This window comes from Meriones unguiculatus, chromosome 12 (assembly GCF_030254825.1).
Source record: "Meriones unguiculatus strain TT.TT164.6M chromosome 12, Bangor_MerUng_6.1, whole genome shotgun sequence".
Taxonomy (NCBI): Eukaryota; Metazoa; Chordata; class Mammalia; order Rodentia; family Muridae; genus Meriones; species Meriones unguiculatus.
In genome coordinates, this window is record NC_083360.1 from 73,013,690 (window position 1) to 73,020,014 (window position 6,325).

General features: G+C 39.8%; 1 pseudogene; it reads left to right on the forward strand.

The window, feature by feature from the left end:
- Window positions 1-1,072: 1,072 nt before the first annotated feature.
- On the forward strand, window positions 1,073-1,444 carry LOC110561434 (prothymosin alpha-like; annotated as a pseudogene).
- The last annotated feature ends 4,881 nt before the right edge of the window (window positions 1,445-6,325 follow it).

A 6,325-nucleotide genomic window follows, 5' to 3' on the forward strand; every position in this document is an offset into this window, starting at 1 on the left:
TTCTCCTCCAAACCACCTCAATGACTTCAAGTAACTCCAGACAATTTTTAACAGAAGGTGTTTTAGAATTAAGGGTCTTTTCACCCATGAATTTCCTCCAACCACTGAGTTCTCTAGCAATTGCTTTTTATTTTTCTGTGACCTTTGTTTATATGATGCATGCTGCCTTTGTAATTGGAACTGTGAAGTGTGATGTCTCAGGAGAACAGCAGAACTACGACCAGACAGAAATTTCTTGGAACCCAGAAGAACACAGAATGGAGAAATATTGCAACAAGTTTAAATGTATTTTAATTTATATATAAATTTAATACATTCAATTTAATACAACTTCAGATTGTATTAACATTATATCATCACCTATAGTACCCACTTTTTAATCTAAAATATGCCTGGAACAATGACAGACCATACCAAATACTACAGAGAGTTTTGATCAAAGTGATCTTGAGACACAGGGTGGACCATAGCTCACTGCAGGAAAGAGGGGGTGGGGTGTTTCTCAGAGACACTCTAGGGAGAACACAGGTAACAAAGGACAATTGATAATACTATCTGTTCCTAATACTCAATAAACGTAGGAAACAAAAAGAAATAGGCATGTTCATTGTTCATGGTACTCTGACAATTTCTATAATTGATAATAAAATAGCAATGAAAATGCACATAATACCAACTGGTATTTTATTTTCATAAATTACACATATTAGTGGGATATCTGGGGCTAACACACATCCTGTTTAGATCACAGAGCTCTGATGCTTATATTGTATAACTTCTGAAATTCTCTACTATGTAACTGAGATAGTAAACCCCCATCCTTACTGTGACTATTAATTTTCATTATTAACTTGATTGGATTTAAAATCAACTTAGAGCCCCACTGGCTGCTCCGAAAAGCCATCTTTGCATTGTTCCAGGGTCCTGCTCCATGCTCGCAGCAGCCGCCTTCGCCACCTGCCCTCCTTCTCCGCCTTCTCTTCCACCACGGACTCTGGCAGCCCTCTCGCCAGAGTCCTCGAACTCGATTTCTTTCTCACTCGGCTGCATCGGACCACCAGCGTGCCCCACCATGTTAGATGCGACAGTGGACACCAGCTCCGAGATCACCACCAAGGACTTGAAGAAGAAGGAAGATGTGGAGGAGGCAGAAAACGGAAGAGATGCAACTGTCAAGGAGAATGCTAATGAGGAAAATGGGGAACAGGAAGCTGACAATGAGGTAGGTGAAGAAGAGGAAGAAGGTGGGGAGGAAGAGGAGGAGGGGGAAGAAGGTGAGGTGAGGAAGAAAACGGAGATGAACATGAGGAAACTGAGGGTCCTACGGGCAAGTGGGTAGCTAAAGAGGATGAGGATGATGATGTTGACACCAAAAAGCAGAAGACTGATGAGGATGACTAGACAGCAAACAGGAAAAGCTAAACTTAAAGCCACTGCGACCTACTCACCCTCCACTTCCCATCTCAGAATTTAAACGGTTGAGAAGCAGCCCCCTCCCCCATAGCGGGCAGGGTCACCCACAGATGACATGTGCTCTCCACCACCCCATCAAAACCACAACATGAATTTGCAACGGGGGAGAAAAAGAACCAAACTTTCCAGGCCTGCTTTTCTTCTTAAAAATACTTTAAAAGGAAAATTTATTTGTATTTTTTATTTACATTTTACATTTTTGTATAAATTAGGGGTTAGCCATTTTTAATGAGAATGGGTGACCAAACCAGCCTTCAGAGTGTTCTCTGTCCTCTTCTGACTTTACTTGTGGTGTGACCATGTTCATTATAATCTCAGAGGAGGAAAAAAAAAAAACAACCTTGTTAAAAAACAACAACAACAAAACAATCTTATTCTGAGCATTGCAGTAACTTTTTGTGTACGTACTTAGCTGTACAATAAGTAGTTGATTAGTACGAGATGGTTAAAAAGGCCCAAGAGAAAAGATTTCTTCCTCCCACCCCCCCCCCCTTTTTTTGTCTATGAAGTTGTTGTCTGTTTATTTATTTATTTATTTATTTATTTATTTTGGCCTGTTTGATGTACGTGTGAAACAATGTCCAACAATGAATCAGAATTTTATTTTGCTGAGTTGTTCTAAAAATAAAATAAAATCAACTTAGAAACAACCCCCTGAGTGTATCCAGTGAGCTCTAAATAAGAAAGACCCACCCTGACTGTGACCCACCCATAGGTGGGGCACCAGTATCACAGATACAGTATCACAGATCTCAACTACCTGCCTAGGAACACGATGTTACCAGGCACCATGCCACCACGCCTGCTTTGCCATGCTGGTCTACTCCCCTTCACACTGTGAACCAAAATGAGTCCTCCCTCCCACACGTGCATCTTGTCCTTTGCTTCACAGCAAACAGAAAATAAATGAGTACACAAACTAAGGTAAGTAAAGTTCATTATAGAAATGGCACAGAAAATATGTAAGCTGTATTAATAGTAGCGCTTATTATTATTATTATTAATCTATTGACGCTGCTGATTGAGTAAATAAAACAAATGAGCTAATGGAGAGACGAAGCTATACTATATAAATGTAGGTTTATTGGGAGCAGCAAGCGGGAGGGGAATACACAGTGGGAGTGGGAAGGAAGGTGGGGAAAAGGGAGAGAGAGATAACAAGGAAGAGGGGAAAAGGGAAAAGGGCAGCGGAACCAAGATGTCTGGATTACGTAGTCAAGGGCCTCTGGGAGAGGAGAAGCCCCATACCTGGGGAGAGGGCAGGGTATGGCAGCCACATGCTGCAGCAGGTAGGGCTTTCCCATCCCAGCCTTTGTTGATAATAAATAGATAACTGGATAGAATCTTTTCTGGTTACTTCTGGCTGACAATGCCGGGGTTGATTTTTGGGGGGAGAGAGGGACAGTAAGCTGGCCAGGTCCCAAAAGCAGGCTGTTTTTCGTTTGTTTGTTCGTTTGTTTCTGTTTTTTGCTGTCCAGGTTCTGTGAGATCATCTGCAGCTAGGAACCTGCAGGCCCAGCTCATGCAGTCTGTGAGGTTTAGGCAGGAGCACCTGAGTTCTGGATGCAGCTCTTGAGGAAACGGGATGCTGGAACATATATATATTAGGGACTTTTAGGTCCATGGTCTTGGTAGTTAGGGGAAGGGAGTCCCAAAGGGAGGAATCCCACTCTCAGGAATAGGCAGGCAGGGAAACAGGTTGTTGATTGGCGGTGCTTACCTGGACTGTGACCTGTGGATTCCAGTGGAGATTCCAGTGGATCTCCCGAAGCTTGCAAAAATCTTTTTAAATTTACAAAAAGAGACAAATTGGCTTGGGAGACAATTTAAAATCGGATCAATGTTAAAGCCCTGAACAATCTTAATACAACAGTAGCATAGTAGGAGGAATATACCTGAAATTACTTTCTTATCATCAACCTTAAAACACCTTCTCAGACTCTCAAACATTTTATCAGAAGCTCAGACCTTACCTAAACTGCACATTTTTGAGAGGGCAGCCAAACCCTGGGTTTCTGCTCTTAAAATGATCTTCAAACCCATCGGTTGTCAACACCCTTTAATCTATGCTGTTATTTCGAGTATTCAGGCAACAAAATTCAATTTCTTTTTATTTACATTTCTCTAGTTAGTTTGTGTGTGTGTGTGTGTGTGTGTGTGTGTGTGTGTAAGAGAGACGGGGAGAAGGAGAAAGAGAGGGAGAAGGAGAAGGTGTGTGTGCCACAACATGCATGAAAAAGTCAGAGGAAAACCTTCAGGAGTTGTTTCTCTCCTACTACCTGGGTTCCTGGAATGGAATTCAAGTCACCAGACTTGGCAGCAAATGCCTCACCTGCTGAGCCATTTCACTGGCCTGTATAAAACTAGGTTTTTATGGCAAGAGAGTCACCAAATCCTTAAAAGGAAATTTCCACGTCATACTATTAATAATTTTGTAAAATATTAAGACACTTTTGTCTTAAGGTACAGATTGGTAGCATAAATTGGTGTTGAGTGGTTGAAAGACAGAATTTATACTTGTCCTTAGACGTGATCATTACTGTGTGTGATGATGAATCAATGAGGTATCATATATGGGACACGGACTTCGAGATCAGATACCACAATGGTTAAACTCCATACTTGTTAGCTGTGTTATCATCATCTAGCTGTGCACTGTCTCCGAGATTCAGTTATTTCTTCATTAAAATGAGGACAATTATATTAATGACTTGGTGGGACTATCAAGAGGAGTAATGAAATTACTGCAATCAAGAAAATTACATGGGATTTGTCCATTCTGAGTTAAGTGCCAGTTTTTATTAGATCTAAAATATTTATTGTTTATTACTTATAATCATGAACTAAAACTTAGAAAATCATTAAATAAATTATGCTATGCAGATTATGGAATATTTCAATGCATAAATAATTTTATATAACAATATGGCATTTCAAAGTAAAGCATAAAATAAATTAAAATGATTTTTATTTTTAAATAAAACAGATTGAGAACAAACATGTAAGAGTGTCCATTTATCTTTGAAATAATAAAATTTTATTATTTAATCTTTATCTTTAATCTAAATTATCTTAAAGATTTTTATTTTTTGGAGGTTACCAATTTTTACAAATTAATTTTTAACTCTAGAAAATTCATAAACAAATAGCTGTTCTCTCAATGTAGACAAGCATTTGTTTTGCATACATTCTTAGTTATATCACAGACATTATCATATGAAAATCTGTATCCATTCTTTAACACAGTTAAACTGTATGATAGTATTTAATATTTTTCTACTTATACATAGTCCGCAGTTAAAAATTAGAAAATTGGACAATTCCCTGGCTTTCCATCCCTGCATGATCAGTACAGCCTCTATGGTCAAAATTTTAAAGCATTGAAACATATGGTAGGAGCTATAAAAGCTCCATTTGGACATAGATTCATGTTGTCAGAATTTTAAAAAGGCAGGGGGCTGGTACACAAGCGACAGTATGTTTCTCAGTGAAGTGGAACAAAGACAACATTGGAGTGAAAATGCAAAGAAAGGGATCAAATTGTTACATACATGCTTTGTAGGGGGAATAATATTTTCCTAGGAAATAGTTCCTCCTATTAAATCACACCCCCACCCCCTCGGTGTGGCCATGGCCTTCCTGAGTGGTCACACGTTTAAGGGAGGTGCCATCAATGATGAGGTCATGTGATTACATTTCCTCTGCCTTGGAAAACTAGTAAGTGTAGTGATGGGAAGACGGCTCAGTGAGAAAAAGAGCTCTTGTCACACAAGTGTGAGGACCTGAGGTTGAATCTTCAGAACCTACCCAAAAGACAGATGTGTAAGGGTGAACATCTGTCATTCCAGTACTGCCACACAGAGACAAGAGGCAGACAGAGATGGAGGGGTCCCTGGAAGGGCATGGGCCAGCTAGCCTGGAATGTGCAGAGAAAACAAACAGAGACCCTGTTACAAAACAAGCTAAAACATAATGATTGGCACCTGAACTTGTCCTATGACCTCCACATGCTCATTGTAGCCTTCACACACCTGGATTCACACATATACGTGTTCACACACATTTATTTTGCATACAGAAAATAAAGCCTAAGTGCAAATTCTTTGACTCAAGAGCTTGACTAATTCAAAGCTCTGGTGTATGTCCGTGGTTGGATTGGTGAAAACTAAGCTTTAGGAAGAGTCTTGGCTCCAGGGTTTGCCTAAAATGCAAACTCTTGGTTGACAAAGCCTAACAATCATATTAATAAAGAGATGTCATGAGTAAAACTTGAGCCAATGGTTTAGTTTCCCAGACAGCAGTTCTAAAAGCACCAATTAAAACCACAATGTTCACAATACGCTGTAATTGCTAAGACTGTTCTGAAAACAAATGCCCACAGGCACATGGCCTCCTTCCACAGAAGGAAGTTCAATAAAACATTAGTCAGTGTTCTTAAAATGTGACATAAGCTGGTTGGCAACAGAGAAAACACTCACAGCAACAATAGAAATTACCAAGAGTGCCTCATGCCTTTTGAATCCACCCCTATGCCTCCCAGGAAAAAAAAGATGCCTCAGTATTTGGAATAGTTTCTTACTTTTTTAGGCTGTCACGCTACTTGCTCCCTATCCTCATCTTCATCTTCTTCCAATCTACTTCAAATAATAGAATCACAGAGCCAAGGCAAACTCTCTGCTACTGATCTCAAATATAAATACATCCTTTTCTTTCAGTTCATAGGATCTCCATGGCTGAATATGGTTGGGATATAAGGAAGTTCTATTGCCTGATCTGGACACGCTGCGCCATCAGCACGGGCCATATTCTGTACAGTCTGATACTAAATGACTGCATAGTATGCTAAACAAGA